Genomic DNA, 19,982 nt, shown 5'->3' on the forward strand with positions numbered 1-19,982 from the left:
GGGGGTGCAGCCCACCATCCCATGTGAGAATTGAAATAGAAACCTTGTTGAGAGCTCGGGCTCTAACCAACTGAGCTATCCAGCCACCCAGAATGTGTATACGGTTTTTAGCACCCTCTGTATATACCTAGGAATGGAAGTGCTGGGCCATATAGTAATTCCATTCTTATCTTTCTGAGAAACCACCAAACTGTTTTCCACAGCGGCTGCATAATCCTACGTTCCCACCAGCAATATTCAAGAGTTCCAATTTCTCCACATGGCTACTAACATTTGTTCTGTTTTCTCTCTCTCTCTCTTTTATTTTTTATTCTAGCCATCTTAGTGGGTATGAAGGGATAGCTCATGGTTTTGATGTGCGTTCCTATCTTGTCACATACTTGCTGGCCATTTGTATATCTTCTCTTGAAACGGTATACAGCGGTACCTCGGTTTTCGAACATAATTCGTTCCGGAAGACAGTTCGAGTTCTGAAATGTTCAAAAACCAAGGCACGATTTCCCCATAGAAAGTAACGCAAAATGGATTAATCAGTTCCAGACCTTTAAAACCAACCCCTAAAACTGCAAATTTAGCATGAGTCTTCCTATCTAACGATTCCATAGGTCCATAAAATTTACAGTGTCTGTCAACCAAGGTGTTCGTCAACGGAGATGTTCAAAAACCGAGGTACCATTGTATTTAAGTCTTTGTCCATTTTTAAATGAGGTCGTTTGCCTTTCTGTTGTTGAGTGCTCTGTTGTCTTGAGCAAGAGGGCGGCAAACCCCTGTGCTGCCTCTAGACTACTGATCTGGTGATTGATGGGTACCATAGACAGACAGGGGCCAGGGTGAGGACATGGGGCTGCAGGATCCCGCACACGGGCCCAGAGCAGACGGACAAGCCTGTGTGCAACCCCACCCAAGCCCTCACTCGGAGAGGCCACTGGAGGCTCTGGAGAAGGTCTGGAAGGAGTGAGACGTGAGTCCAACGGCCTGCACAGTGGGGCCTGGCAGTCTAGAGGCAGCACAGGGGTTTGCCGCCCTCTGGCTCAGGTTAGAGGAGGGCGAGAGGAGGTCGACTTACCACCCTGACTCAGGCCTGCAGTGGCTGCGTAGGTGACCGGGAGGAATCCCTGGCCAGCTGGTTTCCATCTCCACAGCAGAGAGAGGAGGAAATGTGCACAGCGGGGCACAGGGTCAGGCTGAGTGAAAGGAAGTGCTTCCAGACTGGAAGGCTTTCTGAAGCCCCAAACCTGGCCACTCTGCCAACCCCTGGCATGGAACACAGGCCACCCCCGGGGCAGACTGGACCCTCCCAAGCAGCAGTGCCCCCATGGGGTCTCAGGCCGCATCCCCCACAGAAACAGCTTTGCCAAAGAAGTGGAAGTGGCTGCAGTCACACACGGCCTGGTGTTAACCTAGATTGCGCAGCGGAGTGCCACAACCCAGCGAATGCTCACCTGCATGAGCGCGGCAGCCTCGGCCTGGGTTCCAACACCCCCTCGGCCACTTACCGGCGGAGGGATCTTTGTCTGATTCCTGACCACCTCTGAGCCTCAATGTCCTCATCTGTCAAATGGGAGTGGTGACAATCATCACCTATCCTCTAGGGTAGTTGTGAATATTACATGAGTTAACCGTGCAACCACTTAGCAGATACCTGCGAAGTACCCGGGCAGCTAGCTATTACAATGACATCCTTTCCGCAAAATAAACAACCCTGCCCCCTTACAATGTCCCTGTCTGTAGTGTAGATTTCTGAAATGTGAGCGCAGTGCCAAACTTCAGGGTCACAGAATTTTAAAGCTGGGGGATCTGCGGAAACGGACAGTTCTCTAGAGGAAGTGAAGAGACAGCCCGAAGGCTTGCCTAACTAGGGGCACTCAAATCCAGGTCTCCTCCGAAAGCCAGTTACACCCCGCCCCCTCCCCCACCCACCAACATCCCTGGCACCGAGCCGCACCCATGCTTTATCCACTGTGAAAACAGCACCGCCCGAAAACCTGCGGTGAGGTTCAGTTAAAACAGTTGATGGGAAGGAAAGCTCCTCTTTCTGTCTTTGCCTAAGATAAGAGACGTCAGAGCATTGAAAGGAGCCAAGGGGTCACCCTCAGCACTGAACCCCTGGTCACAACAGCGAAGCCCAACTTCCCTGAGCTGGCCAAGCCGACTCTCAGATACAGCTGGTGTGAAGCTCTAGTTGTACTACGGCTATGCCTTTGGGCAAGTTCCTTAACCTCTCTGTGCCTCTGCTTCCTCCCTGGTAAAAATGGGGAAATACTCAGGGATCGTCATGGATGACGAGAATTAAGAAGCCCCATACAGTGCCTGGCACGCAGTGGCCTGTTCCTGGGGGCTGTTGTCTCCTCAGGGGACACCTGTACTTCATGGCAGCTGAGGGACCATTCTCGGTAACTTATGGCTCCAACGCTGGGCCGTGCGGAAGCTTTGCAAGGCCTGCAGGTTAAGTGCTGGGCATGGGAGCAGCGCTACTTGGCTTGCTGGGCAGGAGAAACCGCACTCAGGAAACCTCCAGCTGCAGACTTCACGGGGACAGCTCCCAACATAGCGACACCTGGACCCACTCAACTGACAGAGGCCTGCCGACGCATGTCCATCACAAAGGGACATGGCTGTCAGCAAGGCGGGGCAGTTAGCGAGGGGAGCTAGGTAGAGGTGGAAACAAAAAGGGGCCGTCACCCAGTTCTGGAAGCCCTGGCTGGGTCTGGGTGGTTCAGAGCAGGTGGAAAAGGAGATGGGTGTCCAGGGTACAGCCAGCCTCGGACTCTCTGAGCACAGCGCCTGGGACTGACGAAAGGTGAGGGGATGAAGTAAAGCTCACACCCCGTCCCTTCAAACCCTCCTCACCTGTGCTGTCTGTCAGAGCTTCTGCAAGCAAGCGTGACCCCCCTCCCTCCGTCTCCCTCTCTCTCTCCCTCTCATCCCCTTCCACCACTGGTGATGCTGGCGTGCTTCTCCTTCGTGTGACAGTGGCCCTACTGCTCCACTCGTGCAGACACTGGTGGCTCTCCCACCTACATTCCAAGGAGTTTCTCAGTGGCCTCTAAGCCAGCCAGGAAACCAGCAGTCCTGGGAGCTCCATCTCAAGGACCCAGACAATGGGAGGTTTACCCAGGGGTTCCCTCATGGGTCGGGAACTGAGTGTGGATCCCTAACAGACGGATGAATGCAAATGTGTGACAAGGACCCGTGCTCCACACAACCCACCATGCTGAAAACAGGAAGCCCCGGCCACCCAAAACCACCGTGAGTGGAAGGCTGAGATTTGCCTGTTCCATGGAGTCGTACCACATTATCGCCTCGACACAGAATCCAGAAACAGAAAGAAAAAAGGCAAATTCCAAAACGATGAGGCAGCCACAAAATGAAGAATGGCATGATGGCTGACTAGCCGCCGTACAAGTAAAATGGAATTTCCTCCTTAGTCACGGGGAGGCACAGGAACTCGACTCAAGCAGAGGGAGGCCATGGGAGCCGCATGAATTCGCCCCTGGTTCACTGCTGGGAGAGAAACTTCACCACAAAGATGCTGAGCGTACATTCCCGTCCTGTCTTCCTTTCCTCGGCGACCACCCCTCTGTCTCCCACCCTCCAGAAGTCCTTGGCTTGGGAAATCCAAAATCCACAATCGCTAGGTTGATTATCTCAGAAAACAGCAGCTTTTAAAAGGGTGAGGACTTTGTGGCACAATATGAAGGTTCCACATTATCTTTGTGTAGCCCAGGCTTCCGGACCCAAATCTGATCATCTGAGTCACCGTGGAATAATCCGGGAATCTGTCCACAATACAAGACGCGCAGAATCACTTGTAGTAGGTTCTTCCTTCCCCCAAGCCCTGCCCGCCCCACCCCCACCCCGATGGCCACCAGACCAACGTGCACCCAGCAAGCCAATAGAGCTGGGATATGACTTCCTGTCATCCCCCAGAGTTCCGGCCAGAGGATTATTATGACTTCCGGAGACACCGCAGGAGACCAGGGACTGCAAACATAGCAGGCAAGTGTCAACTCCATCAGGCTCAAAGATCCAGCTTCCCATAGGCCCCCCTCTGTCCATCTGGGACCAGAGTGCTGGCATTCAACGCAATGCGTTTGGACATTTCTGGGGTAAGGAGATGGCAGCCGGGGAAACAGGTTCAGGAGTCTCAGGGATGCCTGGAATCTCAGCCTCGACCTTCCTAGCTGGGTGTCTGACCCTGTCTGAGCCTCTGTGTTCACGCCTATAAGGTGAGAGTCAGACAGCACTTACTTCTTGGGGTTGCTGGGACGATTATTACATTTTGGCAAATGGCTGGCATTCGATAAAGGAGAATAAATACACAAGCACCGTGCCATCCATGCCTACCCATCAATGTCCTTGACCATACTGTGCCGAAGACCGTAACATCTGACGAAACGCATGGGAACAAGACTCCAACATGATGCCACAGAAGAATCAGGAAAGCAATGGCTTCTCCAGGCAGCAAAGCAAGAGTCTCCCCTCCCCCAGGACACCTGCCGCTCTCATCCCAACACCTGGGAGCACCAGACGGAAGTCATAGGTATTTTTCTGGAAGCTATTTGTCACCCCTCTTCACACCAAAGGGTCTGCTCAGCCAGCGGCTGCATGTCCCCTAAATTTCCCTTTTACCAGTATCTTTGTTGCTATCTAAATGTTTATCACCCTCAGAAAGATGAGAGATGCCAGTGCTGTCTGAAATCAAAGGGCAATATCAACGAGAAACCTCAAAGCCATTTGGAGGCATTTATTTTGGTGCTAACTAGGGAGCAAAGGAAACCCCAGGAATGGCTTAATTAACCTTGCAAGCAGCCGCTGGGCACGTTTTCTTGCCTTGCTCTCGAGGGCTTTGCAGGAATGAATGACCTAACCCAGGTGGTCAGGAGGTCCCTCTATGAAGGCAGGGTGGGACAGGTGGGACAGATGCTCTCCTGTGGAGGAAGAAGGGCCCAGCGCCTCCTGAGAGCTGCAACAAAGCGACTGTGTGACCGTTGGCGAGTTCCTGACTCTCTCTGAACCCCTGGAAGGTCACTTACAAAGGCGTGGTCAGAAGGACAGGGCTTCATCGAACACTTGGTGTGTGATGGGTGCTGTACTACACACTTCACGATAGTGTCTCATTTAAACCTCCAAACCTTCTTGCATGGAGGCAGTCTTAGTGTGCTGCGGCTGCTGTAACAAAATACCACAGACAGTGACTTCAAGAACAGACATTTATTTCTCATGGCTCTGGGGTGCCAGCTGGCCCTGTTCTTGGTAAGGCCCTGCTCCTTGGCTTGTAGACGGCTCTCTTCTCACTGTGTGCTCACAGGGCCTTCCCTTGGTGTGCATGCATAAAAAGGGGGGTGGGGGGGTATCTGTCTTCCTCTTTATAAGGCCACTACTCCCATCATGGAGGCTCATTTTCATGACCTCATCTAACCTAATCACCTGCCAAAGGCCCCACCTCCAAATACCATTGCATTGGGGGTTAGGGTTTCAACATATGACTTTGGGGAAGATACACACATTCAACTGCAGCAGGACTATTGTGACCCATTTTACAGATAGAGAAACTGAGGTCAAGAGCCGTTAAATAGCTTGCCCAAGGCCATACATCTAACAAACGGCAGAGGCAGGACTAGGGCCAGGCCCCCTGAAGGCACTGCACTGTATTGAATATGAAGTGACAGCAAAGACTCTATGGTATCAGGTAACCCCACAGTGGGAACCTAACTTGACCTTAATTCCGTCACTTGATTTGTTATAGAATGCGGATAACAGTCAACAACCTCACAGGGCTGCTACTGCGATGAAATACAATGAAGCCATGACAAACACCAAAAGAGAGCACCTATGTACTCAGATTTCCCAGCATTTCCCAGTATTGCCCTGCACTTAGTAAGTAGGTGGTTGACAAACATTCGTTAAATGGAGAAACAACCAATGAATGTCGAAACCTTGTACGGTGCTGTAAGGCTCAAGTGACGCTACAAAGAATGCCAGCCCTCCAAGAACTCAAGACACACACCTCCTGGAGGAATTCTCTTCTCCAGGTGAGGCTCTTTCCGGATGTCACCCCCAGGGCTCCATGCTGGTGGTCTGCACCCCTGAAACCAATCCATCCCCCAGCAGAGACAGCATGCCAACAAGCAGGTAGCAGCGTAAGTGCCCATCTTACAGAACGGAAGGGAGAGATGGTAGAGGGAGCTGGCCACAGAAGGAGTGCCGCATCATTTTGGGGCCCCAGTGTTGCTTTGGAGTGGGGGGGTTACTGTCACACACAGCATTTGGACCAAGGTCCACCCTCTCTCCTGGTACCACTTGCAAATACAGATAACCCACCAGAAGAAAAACGTCCTCAAACCCCCACCATGTGCCTCAAGGGAACGTCCTGCCAATGTTCCCTCCTCTTCCTTTCCCTGCTACATACCTAGGACAAGCTGTCGACTCCTGCGGACGGAACACAGGGCATCGAGCATGGAGTCTCCGATGGCCTATGGCCTCATACCTGCCCTGCATGCAGCTGGAGCCAAATAAACACCATGACTCCTGCACAGCTTTATGGGCTGTCAAATTACTTGACCCTCAGGGGTAGACTTTAACTCACAGGCAGGCTGACAACCATCCGACCTGCCCAGGAGGCAGGACTTCCTGTGCTGAAACCAGGGAAGTCTAGCCCACCGCCCACCGCGACCCGTCGGTCCTCAGTAATGTTCTTCTCACGAAGGTTACCAGGGGTTGTTCCTCAGCAGAGGGCAACGGGACATTTTTTCAACCTTCCATACATTTCTGTACATTCTACATTTTGTCTAAAGACCTCGTATTAGGTCTATCATCAGGGAGAAAGCATTTAAGAAGAAAAACAGACTATTTTTATAGTATGCACACAATTATTTTCCCATTACCAAGCCCCAATTTTCCACTTCTAATCGCATTTTGAAATAGGAAAACACAACTCTCCCATTTGTGCTTAGTCCTCTCTCATTCTCTTGCTTCTCTCAGCTTTTCCACAGCACTGATCTGCCTTCCAGCAATTTCCTCTCCAGACCGTTCACAAACAGCCCTGCTGCCGCCCATCCTCCTGCTCGAAACTCCAGAGCTGAAGGCTTTGCTGGAACCCACCCCCCAGCCCGGATGAAACGGCTCCTTCAGTGGTGACAGTGCCTCTCCGATCAGGTGCTGCTTCCGAGAGGGCTACTGCTGCTTCTGCACCCCGACTCTGGTCTTGCCCTTGGTGTCTGCCTCATCTCCTCCCAGAATCCACCTCATTCAAGCATGTAAGGAGCTGGTACCGGTGCCTGGTGCTAGTACAGCTGACCCATCCTAGGGATACAGGGATGAGCATCACACCCCCCGGCCCTCAAGGTCACAGGCTCACAGGGAGCCATCAGCAAGGTGGCAGCCTCTGGCAAGGCCACAAGTGTACATTCCCTGTGCATCGCACCCCTGGGGACACCCACACATGCGCCTGGAGACGTGGGCCAAGAAGCGTATCCCAGCTCTGTTTTCCGCAGCCCAAACAGCAGAAACAACCCAAAAAGCACCACGAGAGGCGTGAGGAACAAACACATCTGTGGCATCATCACCCAAACATAATACAGAGTGAGAAGAGCAAACTGCGTGCACACACACCTACATTCTCACCTCCGTAAGAATTTTAAAGCACACAAAACGGTGCTGTCAGTGGCCTCCAAGTAGATTTACAATAGAAGTGTAAGGGCATGACCTATCGTGGCCCAAGGTCAGGAGAGCAGCACTTCTACAAAAAGAAGGAAATGGAATGGGAGAAGAAGGCTTGTGAACGTCACTTTATCTCTGTGTTTTAAAAATGCCTTCAGAAGTAATGAGGTAAAACTAATATGCCACGTCCTTGAACGCTTGTTAAGCCCAGAGGTGGGAATATGGGTTAAATGACCCTTTGTGGCTTCTTGTTTTGGTTCCGATGTGGGCAATTCACGTTATGCAAAGAAAGGACCCCAAAACTCAACAGCAGAAGGACAGCCAAAAGCGGGGGAACTGGGGGTGCTCGCAGACTGCGCAGCGCTCCAGCCTGGTCTGGGACAGCTGAGCAGTCCACTGCTGCCTGGCCTTAACCCTGAGGAACGTGCAGGACCCCACCACCTCTGCCACCTCCACGCTCCCTCCCGGAGGAATCAGCCTCAGCCATGAGATCAGGCCGGGCTCTGTGAAGCCTGGCTCTCTGAAATGCAACACTAGCCCACACAGCGCTGTCCAGCTCTCAGGAACTTTCCCAGAGGTGACTCACCAGGTCCTCTCAACAAGCACGTGAGGAGCACAAGGCGAGGACCGCCACCTCATTGAAACATGAGCTGGAGCCTCAGCGAGCTCCCAAGAATCACTGGAACTAACTCAAGGGCTGGAAAACAACAGAGTCCCAGAAGCCATCTGACTCGCACATCTGACTTAGATTCAGGGTTTACTATGTGTCAAGTTCAGAGGCAGGGACTAACAACAGGCCAGGTTTCACTTCTCAGGTCACCTAATTTTCACAATAACCCGCTTCTTAGAGGAGGAAACAAAGACCCAGAGATGTCAAGCACCCTACCTATGGTCACACAGCCAGGAAGCCCGGGAACTTACATGGTCCCAAATTTTCTAACATGAATCAGCAACCTCTCTGGAGCATTTCTCCACTAGGAAAATTATTTTTATGAAGAACAGGAGCACCCTCGTGTTCCCTGAACACGCAACAAGAAATTTCCAGGACCCTGGGTGAGCTGAAACCTGGGAGCTGGTCCCGGCTAATGTTTGTTGATGTCATAGCCTCCGCTAAACCCGGTACCGATCCTGTGAGTGACTCAGAGACCTCACCACCAGCAGCTGCACTTTGCTTGGGGCCAGATAAGCCTCCCTGGGGACGGGAGGGTCAGGGCTGTTCCGGGTAATTGGTGGAGCTGACCCCTTCTCCCTAGGACTCCCACCCCATGTGATGGGTGGCATAGATGGTGACAGATAGACAGACAGATAGATAGGCGGGAAAGACCCCCATCCCCAGCAACTGCCCTGTAAAATGACTTTGACAGGATAAGAAAAGGGGACAAAGCCTGCCCACCCCCATCATGGGAAATAATCCACCCCCTCACGAGGAGATGAGAAAGCAGCCAGGGCAGATGAGCAACTAGGGTAGATGAGAAAACACACACACACACACACACACACACACACACAAAGGCTCTGGTCTCCAAGCCTTTTCCATGAACGTCTATGAGCCCAAAACAGAACATATCTTGAAACTGTGTCAGTTCCCAAAAGCTGTTTTCTTTACCGGACCCCACTAGTCCTAAGTGAATAGCTTGGATCCTAAGGTCAGAATAATGAAAAACAGGTTTACGCGTGTGTGTGTGTGTGTGTTTGCTCAAGGCAACAAGGTCTTCTTTCAAACTTTTCATAGAGCCCCTTATGCTGCCCCTGCTTTGGATAGCTGAGATTCACTCCCCAACTTGTTCAAATATACCCTTTTCTCCCCCAAACGGCCTGTCTTGCCCGCCCGGGTTGTGCCCAATGCCTGGTTAACTAGGCACGGTAGGGAATAGGCTCAAACTCACCCACCCGGGCTCAGGCTTCCAGGGGCCAAAGCCACTGTCCTGGACCACTACCTAGAGTTCTACTTACGTGCAGTTGCCATAAACCTTCAATTGCCTCCAAACTCACTCAGGGAAAACGGGCAGGGTGGGGAAGGCGGAGGGCGTGATGGAGAAGGGGTGGGTGGGAGGTCAAGCAGAGACCCTCCTAGAATCTACTCCCTCCATTAACTTCGGAATGCCACAGGCCAGTGTTTTCTCAAGCCTTCTGACACTCAACATTCACCTAGGAGGAAGGCGCTGCAACCCTCACGTCACACGGTCTGGCTGGCAAAGCCAGGACATGGCTTTCTGGGATGAGGCAGGGATGAGACCAGCAGCCACCAGGAGCCACGGGCCCCCAGGGGGAGTAACTAACACTTAGAGAGCCAATACTAGCTGGCCACACTGAGGTAAGAACGAGGGATTCAGCAGTGTTATCGTTCCGACTTTGTCGATGAAGAAAGTGCAGCTCAGAGAGGTTTGGGAACTAGAGCAAAGTCACACAGCTATGAAATAGCAAAGCTTCAAAACTTGGTTGTGTTTTGCTCCCACAGGGGTACCTGGGCTCCTGGGGTCTGCACAGGGTGACTGAGAGACAGAGAGACAGAGAGAGAGAGAGAGAGAGAGAGAGAGAGAGAGAGAGAGAGAGAGAGAGAGAGAGAGAGGAGAGTTGTGACTCATTCTCCAGGCTGAGGCTGGAGACCAGGGGTTCTCCATGAATAGCTATGGGGTTGCTAACTGGTTGGTGTTTAGGAATGCTTGGAATGTGCCTGCTTAACCTTCCAACCTGGCAAGGTGGGTGTGCCCCCACTTTCATATGTGAAGAAATTGAGGTTCAGAGAGCTCCAGAAAGCTGCCAAGCGTATCTGCGAGAGTGGAGAGGCTGGTGTGCACACTGCCCTCTGTCAGCCTTCACCCTCCCTACTCCTGCTCGGCAGCGGTCCTCAGAGTGTGACGAGGTTTTCTTCCGAAGACCACACTCCTGAAATAATTGCATCCCAGAAAAATGACAGTGCGCCTATAAGAAGTGTCTCGAGTGTCCCCGCTTAGGAGAGAAACTAGACGGTTTCCCTACCAACGAGCGTTCAAAGATCCGGAGAAGAAAGGTGATCTTTCCGAGGTCACACAGCCTCTGGAGGCCGAGAAGGGAGCTGAAAAGTTGCATCTCTCAGCTCCGGGTAGTGTGGCCCAGTGGCTTTGGAATCAGAAGGAACTGTGTTCAAATCCTGCCTGTGTGCCCTGAGGAGACCAGCTTTGCCTTTCTGTGCTCCAGTTACATCAACACGAAGAAAGACCATAAGCATACGGCCCACCCCAGAGGTCTGTTCTGGCCTTGGAACAGAATGATGTCTGCCATATGCCCTGCACAGAGACTGACTTAACGTGCTAATTATTCTCCACCCGTGTCCACAGGGGGCACCCCCAAAGACACGGGGCAGGTGCTCAGAGCAGCCAGCAAGGAGGGGAAGCGGGAGCCCCACATCTCGCCATGACCATTCCCTGTGTTCTGGTGCCCAAGCCCACCCTCACCTTCCTGGGAGGAGCAGGAGATAAGCAGGACCACCACAATGGGGTTGGTTTAGGGAGTCACCGATAAAAGGAGGAAAGCCAGGGCTGTGGGCGATATGATAAGTGAGTGTGCAGCTGCCGCAGGGTGGGCGGGGGGTGGGAGGACATGGCAGGAAGAGGTGCCAGAGGCCTGTAAAGGCAGAAGTGGAAGCGGCAGTGCTGTGCCTTGGTCCCCCCCATTCACGTTTTTACTCCAGGGCTCCCTCCAGGACGGTTCTGCCCAGCCCTCCACAGCCCCTCCCGGGAGGACTGGGCTCCCTGCCCTGCTGGGCCATGGGAGGCCGAGCACAGCCCATCAAGCGGGGCTGCAAATCCACACTGGCCCAAGGGCACGGGCTCCCGGAACATCCTGAGCCTCGGGGACTGGACTGTGATCCCAACCCCACTACATCCCAGGGCCCAGCACAGCGCCCACTGCCTCCACACTGTGGGGGTCTGAGTTCTTGGGAAAGTCTGTCTCTCCTGGAGGACAGAGAGGGCACGCTGTTCTAAGGACCCCAAGAGCAGTGCTCAACACACACACACACACACACACACACACACACACACCCTCCTCCTCCTCGGCTTCCTGCTCTGCCTTCTCCTAGATGAATAACCTTGGGAAAGTGATATGACCTCTCAAAGCCTCAAGGTTTTCAACTGCAAACTGGGCACACCACAGCCTACCTGGGGGACTGCTAGGCTGATGAAGTTAGACAAATGCTCAAAATGAAAGTGTTCCTTTTGTCTGTCCTCTTCAGGGAAGCTGAAAGGAAACCACGAAGACTCGCTCTCTGATCTCATCAACAGTGATGCAATGCATTCAATGCCTACTGTGTGCTCAGCCAGTGAGCACCATAAACATGGTTCCTGATCCCAGAGACCACCTTCTAGGGTAGGAGAAAGACGAGAAATCAAGTACCTTGCATCAAGGAAGAGGACATCCCCATGCACCTGGGCGCTGTGAACAAGAACAGTGTGGAATAACCAACCGCAGGCCGTTACTTCCCTTCGGTGGTCAGGGGAAGGTTCTCAGCCAGGGGCCACCAGGCAAAGCGGAACTGGGAATCCAATCAAAAGCGAACCCCAGAGCCCGCCCCAAGTGCGGTCTTGGCAGCCAAGAGCCACGTGGCCCCAGGTGACCTGAGCACTCGGCCCTGGCAGTTTGAGCTGCTCTCCTCCGGTGGGCAGCCCCACACTAAGGCACCCTCACACCAACCCCACAGCTGCCACGTCCTGGGGTGGAGGGGGGACAGTCCTCCTGCTTGTCAACTGCAGAAGCGCCACAGGCCTTTGTTGCCAAGTCCAAGTCCAGCTGCTCCCTCCCCTCACGCTGATACAAGCTCCTTTCCCTCACCTGCTGGTCACCCGCCACTCAGCTTTCCCATGGGCTCCAGCGACTGTGACCTTTGATCAACTGCCCATGCCAACTGGCAGTGCCCAGTTTAAAATCCAGCACGGCCTGTCTGGCTCTGCTCTGACAGCCGTTAAAAGCCTAAGCGACACCCAGGCTCCCCAGGAGATTCCCCCCAACCAGCAGGGACCCCTCCCACGTGCTAAGTGCCTGCTGTGTGCCAAGTACAAGGCTGGCTGTCAGCACTGAGTCGCTATGTGGTGACCCTCGACACCAATCTTGTGAAGTACGACATTACCTCACCCTGATAGAATAGAGAAGGGCAAGGAACCAGCAGTCACTTGCCCAGTGTCACACAGTGAGTACAGGTTAGAGATTCAAGCCCAGGTCCCTCAGGCCCCACAGGCACCCGGCTGACATCCAGCTCTAAGCACAGAACCAAGAAATTGCCCCCCCACCCGCTCCACCAGCCCCACCCCCACCCCCACCTAATGCTCCATTTACTCTCCAGTGTCATTCATTAATGATCAGGTCTTAATTCACCCTCTCTGGAGCAGGAGCCACTATGTGCCAGGCATTATGTTGGATCTTCAAGACACACAGCCATGTGGAAGTGGTCCTGACCTTCAAGACATCTACAGTGTGCGAGATAGAGACAGACACAAGAAAAAGGAGCATCAGTAGAAGGTGACAGGTACGATAACGTAGTCAGCGAAGGAAAGAGGGGTGCCTCCCAGGAAGCACCTTTCCATTTCCCTCTGTTTCCCCCAAACACCAAGCCAGACACACAGAACGAGCTCATTAAATGTCATCTCCTTTTGAGAGTTCGCCACGCCAAGTGACCTCGCTGCCACCAACCAGGCCAGAGTCACCGAAAGCCTGAAGGAACACGCAGAAGATATGTGCACAGGAGATGTGGCACAGGACTTACGTTTCATAGGAAGCTGGCGAGGGAGCTAGAGCGACCCAACCAAACATTCCCATCTGAGATGAGGACAAAGAGCTCAGCCCTCGCAGGACACGGTGGTCCTCTATCCCCAGCGGCATCCACGCTGCAGGAATCCACAAGGCACTCGGCCAGGGCCTTCCTTAAAATCACGTTAGCATCCAGAAATGGGCCGGGTCTGTGCAATTCCAGGATAATGCTTCCACCAGCATTATTCCCGAGGCGGCTGAATATCACTGTAAATCCACACGGCTCAGAAAATCCTTGAATGAAGCTCCATGCAGCTGACAGCTGCGGCCATCATGAGAGGCATCTTTCTGATTCCTTTCTGGTCAAAAGATCAGGCCTGGGAATGGAAAGGAGAAAAATCAGTCTTGTTACAATCAGGGTAGTCAGTTATTCTGTCTTTGTATTTGTCCCTGATATACTTAGATGGGGACTTTAAAAATAATGCCCTGTAGCTCTGGTGCCCAAACTGGGGTGAGACGGGAAACCAGGGGACCTTCAGGGGACTGCCACTACCCATAGATACCAAAGACCTAGCAGAGGGGAAAACCTTCTGTGTAGCGCTGCTCAGAACTACCCTGCGAGGGGAGAGGGGGCTGAGGTACATCCATTATGAAGATGAGGACAGAAGGTTCCAGAAAGGTCAGGTGGCTAGCTTACGGAGTTTATAGCACAGGCAGGCCTGGCACACAGCCCTGGACTCCTCTGCAGGGCTCACAGGTCCCAGCAGTGAGCTGAGGGGTTTTGGGTCAGCTGGGAGGAAGTAGTTCTTTGTTTTGTTTTGTTTTTTAAAGACAGCCACAAAGCCCTGGCACGACTCCAGGCCTTGTCATGAAGCGAGCAGTTCTTCAGGCAGGCCTGGGCCGGGGCCCTGTTTTCTTCATTCATTCCGCAATGACTGGGCACCTGCTGGGTACCCAACACTGCTCTAGCTCTACAGCAATCGCTTTGTCTCCCCCAACCCAGTGAACTGAAATTATTACGGAGATAAACTGAAGCACAAACAGGACCCACTTGTGACAATGCTGAGGGCTAGACACCCCACGGTCCCCAGCCACCCACTGATAACAAAAACTGCTCTTTAAGGAGTGCCTAAAGCTCTCCCTGCTAAACGTTCTGGCCACCATCTGATACAAAACCCTAACCACAACCACACTGGGACGCCTGCCTCCGTTTCTAGAGGAGGAAACGGGGGCACAGACAGACAACTCCCTTGCTCCAAACTAGTAAGAAGGGAGCCCGAATGTGAGGCCAGCCTGTCTCCCAAGTCTGCACCCCGACCCACCACTCCACGGTGACTACTGAGGGATATCTGCCCCCAACTGCCGTACCTGCTGGCACCTATGATTGGGCATTTCCTATGCATAAGACTCCTCATTTAGGCCTCACAACACCCTGACGTGTTATAGACTATTCTGATTCCGATTTCAGAGATGGGAAACCTGAAGCTCAGACCCGGTAAGCAACTTGCCCAAGATCACCCAGCTAGAAAACCAGAGAACAAGAATCGGGCAGTCTGGCTCCAAAGCCCATGAGCTTGGTCATCACACCCACGGTCATCGACAACAACTTGCTGCAATAACACATTTTCAAACACTCAGTGGTATAAAACACACAAATGTAAGAGCTTACAGTCCTGGAGGTCAGAAGGCAAACAAGTCTTATGGAGCTACAACCACGGTATCGGCTGGGTTGTTCCTTCTGGAGGCTCTAAGAAGAATCCGTTTCCTTGCGGTTTCCAGCTTCTAGAGCCTGCTCTCGGATGCCTCGGCCAACAGCTCCCCTCCCCCACCCTCAAATATAGCAATGCAGCCTCTCTCTGACACTGGTCCCATCATCCCATCTCTTCCAACGGACTCGTCCGCTTCCCTCTTCCACTTGTAAGGATTCACGTGAACGACTATCTTGGGCCCACCCAGATGACGCAGATAATCTCTCCATCTCAAGGTCATGAACTTTAACTACCATTTAAACCCACCTGACATAGCTTTTAGGCCCAAGAGAAAAATGGGTTCAAAAGGAAGCTTACGGGTCTAAATATCAGCCCCTACAAGATAAGTAGACTAGTGGTTAAAATATTGAAGTTTGAAGTCAAACTACTAAATTGACTAGCTATGTTCCTCAGGGAAACTATTTTTAACCCTTAGCTTCCTCGTCCATACAACGCGGGCAAATCACATCTACTCACTTCACGGAACTGCTGTGAGGTTCCATGAAATAATGAACATGAAGCACTGAGCAGGTGGCCGGGCACGTGTTAAGAACCTGAGCCGCCAGCGTTTCCTGTCTCAAGTGGAAGAGCACTGCCGCACGCCCGGGGCAGTCTGTCCGGGACTCTCACCCTCGCCCTCTTCCGTCCTCAGCTCCTGCAGCAAACATCAAGAGGTGCCAGCCCAGGAGCAGCACCACAGCAGAGTGTCAGGAGCGGGGCGGTAGTTTATGGTACCAGCCCCAGTCAACGGCAGTGGAGAGAATGGGGGATAGCCAGTTAAATAGTTAGTGAGGCCCCCGGGCAAGTCGTAGCCAAGTTTGTTTTGTCTGGGTCGGGTACATTAAAGCTCTGTCACCTGGGGAAGAATTCTTACACGCTCAGTTGAGAATTACTGCAGCAAAGCGGTGGTCCCTGACCAAGGAAAGGCAGGGCTGTGGCTCAGGCGAGGAGGCCGCCCGCCATGGGGTCCCCCTGCAAGAATGCACGATGCGGGGCGCTGCACTCCAAGATGTCTAGTCCTCTCATGTCACCAAACAGGAACGCTTCACTCTCAGGGAGCATTTCCCTCTTCTCTGCTATGTGATTCCTTCCAGGTCATCTGCTCTTTCTGTAACAGGTCGGCCACGACAGAAGACACAGACAGTACCTAAGACGGGCTTTGGTGTGGAACTGGAATCGGCCTCGGAGCTGGTGGACAGGCATTCTGAAGAAAGACAAGCCACCACTTTGGGACACCATGCTGCACTGTCCACTGACGCTGAACATACGTGCACCCTGTGACCCAGCAGGTCCACTCGCAAACTCACAGAAACGCGTACGTATGCTCACCGACAGATCTGTCTGAGGAGGGTCACGGCAGCTCCGTTCACGACAGCCACGCACCGGAAACTACTCAAACGCCCGCCAGCGGGACGGTGGATTTTAAAAACACGCACACCGTGGAGTATTATCAAGCAAGGAGAAAGACCCACAACTGTACAACATATGCAAGCGTGTCACAAACGTAATTGTGAGTGAGAGAAGCCAGACACGAGGGACTGCATTCTGATGTGTATGGCATTAAACACATACAGAGGTCAAACTAATCTATGCTGCTAGATGTCAGGACACGGTTTTCCTGAGCAAGTGAACAGGGAAGGGACATTTGGTGACTGGAAGGGGCCGGAGGGGGCTCCTGAAATGCTGGTGATGTTCTGTTCGTCCAGGTGGCAGCTACACACAGATATCCACCTTGGGACATGTGTGCTTGTCTTAATGCAGGTCACCTCAATCACATGCTGGTTAACATTTGTTTTGTTTTGTTTTATTTCTCCTGTGCAAGTATGTTGCTGGGACACTGCAGGCTTCAGAACACCCCTCCAGGTTTGGGGATCAGCATCTTGCAGGTTTCCCTAATCTTCCGTATCTCCGTGCCCCACTGCCTTACAGCTGACCCTGTCCCTCAGAAAGCGCTGAGGGGGGATACGTGACAAACACACACGCACAGGCCTGGTGACATGGAATTCAATGTGGAGTTGCCCCACCAGAAAACATGGCCCTCAGCCCCATTCTCTTAGCTGAGTCGCACGCTCTCTCTTCTCTGCCTCCTGGGCTATCAGACCCAAATATGTCATTTCCTTCTTGATGCTCCCTACCAGGTGTGTCCATCAGCTGACCCCCCTCCTGTAGCAGACATCTTGAAGAAAAAAGAAAAACAGGGTGCCTCTATTTCCTACCCAACATCAAGGTGGCCTCACTGTACCCCAACATGCCCTAAATGCTCTGGTAACTGGCAGACTTAAGGAATCTTGGGTTGGCACAGACTGGTGACTAGGTTACGAGGTACAGAGATGGAAAGCCAGGGCAGGAAGTCCTTGGCACCAACGCTGTGACAGAAACATATATATATAGTTTGTAGCGGAAACCACAGAGCGTGTCTCCTATGGTGCGTGGGGCTGTGTTGTCCCCTCTCTCTGCTTCCAGGACTCCTCGACGCTGTGAGTTTCCTCTCTTTCCCTCTCTGGCAGCGGCATCAGTCATGTTAATTTTAGGAGGAGCAAGAGTCAGCAGGTGTTGATTTTCAGACCTCTGAAGCCGAGCCAAGGGCAGCTATCTTGGCTGGATGCAGTTCTCTCAGGGGCGCATGGAGTCAGCCAAGCTCTCACAACCTTCGCTTGCCCCACTTTCTCTTTCTCTCAGGTCTGTGAGGTAAGATGTTTTTCATCACTGATGTCTATTTTATCTTTCTCTGACAACGGGAGAGGCAGCAATTTCTCTGGCTGGACTCCCATTATTCCTGTGTGATACCCCAAGCTCTGGGGCCCGCCTCACCTGGGGAGATAAATCAAGGAGATTTGTTCCCAGGGAAAGTGGCCGCTGTCCTCCTGCTGACAGGCCCTATTTGTGCTTCATTTTGGTTTCTCCCCAAGGGGTGCTGGGAGGACAGGGATCAGTTGCTTTGCAATTCCCGTGCCTTCCAGGGCACTCTCCCCCTTGCACTCACCGGATTCTCTTTCAGGGGATGGGGGATGAGGTGGGAGCTTGGGGGAGCCAAATAAACCAGGGTGGGAATCCCAATGCCATCAGCCACTGGCCACAGGCACAGCCCTGAGCTCTTGGAAAGTGGTTCCTCGTCTGTGTGATGAAAGCAAGGAAGCAAATCCATGTCCCCTGGGGCTCATCGTGGAGGAGAGGATGTACAGAAAGTGCTCCACACACATCCCTGCCCAAGGCGGGCTCCCAGCTCCCACAGCGTCAGATCAAGGTCCATAACAGCCCTGACCAGCCAGTACTGTTGCGATTCCCACCGTGACCCTTGGGAGATGCAAGCCGAGCCCAGTCCCACTCACTAATGTTACTGTGCCAGACATAGGAGGTGACGAGGTGACAAGCGAGCCCTCCCACGGCCAGGCACCTTCACCCACATTATGTCACAGAGCCTTGCTTACAGCTGTCTCACTGGTGAGGTACACAGATGAGAGCTGTTCTTTAGAAATACTGACATTTGGGTTCTGCCAGGCTCCCAAGTCCTGCATAGGCCTGGAGAACTCAACAGATGCTCATTGAGTGTGCGCTGGGGCCGTGAGAGATTAATCACAGCTATACAGGGTGCTCACCACGTCAGGCGTGGCACTGGGAGCTGAAAATCACGTCGGTCCATAAAGACAGGATCTCTGCCTTCAGGGAGCTTCTGGCTACACGGAGAGACCCAGAGGCGCAAACACGCAGACGGTGCCTGTCCCTGATCGGTGACAGGTAGGCACTGGTGATGCCCCTGGTTACCACGGCAGGGCAGTGGGTGCTGGGGTGGCCGAGGAGAGGCTGGACCACACTGGATGGGAGAGGCCCCAGCAAGTCAGAGTCCGAGAAATCTTGAAAATAATCGGGTTCCATTTCCTAACCAATAGCTGAGACATCAGGCCCCGAGAGGTAAAGTGACTCACCACAGTGGCCCAGCCGAGACCTGCGGGACGCAGAATGAGAAGGTGGGCTGGGCACACAATGCCCGGAAGAGGATGAGACCCATAGCCTGGTAGGTGCAGGGGCACTGTCGGCAGACGGTGGCATGACCAGAGGCCTGGCAGAGCAGGTAAGAACCACATCCCCTGCATGCTCACTCCAAGACCATTGGTGCCATTCAGTCATGGAACCTCAACAAGTGTGAAGTAGGAACTCCTTTCAAGTGAGAACCTTGGGGCACAGCAGGCTGGTGCCGAAATCCTGCAGGCAGTTGGAGACGGAGCTCGGAGATGAGCCCAGGCACTCACCCTCAGAGCCTGTTTGCTCGGCCACTGGGCTGTCCTGCCTTAGAAGAATTATGTAGTGGGAAAGACTGGGGGCAGGGTGACAGGATAAAGAAGGTTCTGGAAGCCAAAGATGGATAGGGCAGAGGCTCGGTTGCTGGAAAAGGCAATGAACAGCATCTCCCATCACACTCTGCCCAGAATGGCCCCACCTCAGTGGCCTGTCAGGGGGCCCCAAGGCTCGCTCTTCTCCCTGCAGTTAAGTCCATCGTGTCGCCCAAGACATGCTTCTCCAGGTGGCTTCTGGTCGTAAGAGGAAGAGCGTACAGCTCTGGCCTGGAGCCATGACGTCATTCCCACCAAACTCAGGGCTTTTGTGATCGGAGCCCCCGGGGAGGTGGGTCTCCCCATAACTGACCCCTGACTGTTTCTCCCCACCTACAGGCGACAAGAGAAACGCTCCTGCGGAAACCTGGGTGCAGTGTCCAGGTAGAATGTGTGCGTTCTCACGAAAGGTCCTGCAGACCCACCAGGACTGAGGCCCCACCCGTTACAGGAACACAGCTGTCCTCATAACATGTCCCTGCAGGACTTCGCAAGAGCCTTCCTGTTCATTAACTAGACCTGA

At 53.1% G+C, this 19,982-nt stretch overlaps 1 long non-coding RNA gene across 5 annotated transcripts in view; it reads right to left on the minus strand.

The window, feature by feature from the left end:
- LOC308506828 overlaps positions 1-19,982 on the minus strand; it is a 239,180-nt gene that overhangs the window by 164,395 nt on the left and 54,803 nt on the right. For all 5 annotated transcript variants that reach the window (XR_013994778.1, XR_013994779.1, XR_013994780.1 and 2 more), the window contains one exon: positions 13,400-13,760. This is a non-coding gene — a long non-coding RNA (uncharacterized lncRNA). The remainder of the gene's footprint in view (positions 1-13,399; positions 13,761-19,982) is intronic.

Source organism: Rhinolophus hipposideros, assembly GCF_964194185.1.
Source record: "Rhinolophus hipposideros genome assembly, chromosome: 13".
NCBI classification, from domain to species: domain Eukaryota; kingdom Metazoa; phylum Chordata; class Mammalia; order Chiroptera; family Rhinolophidae; genus Rhinolophus; species Rhinolophus hipposideros.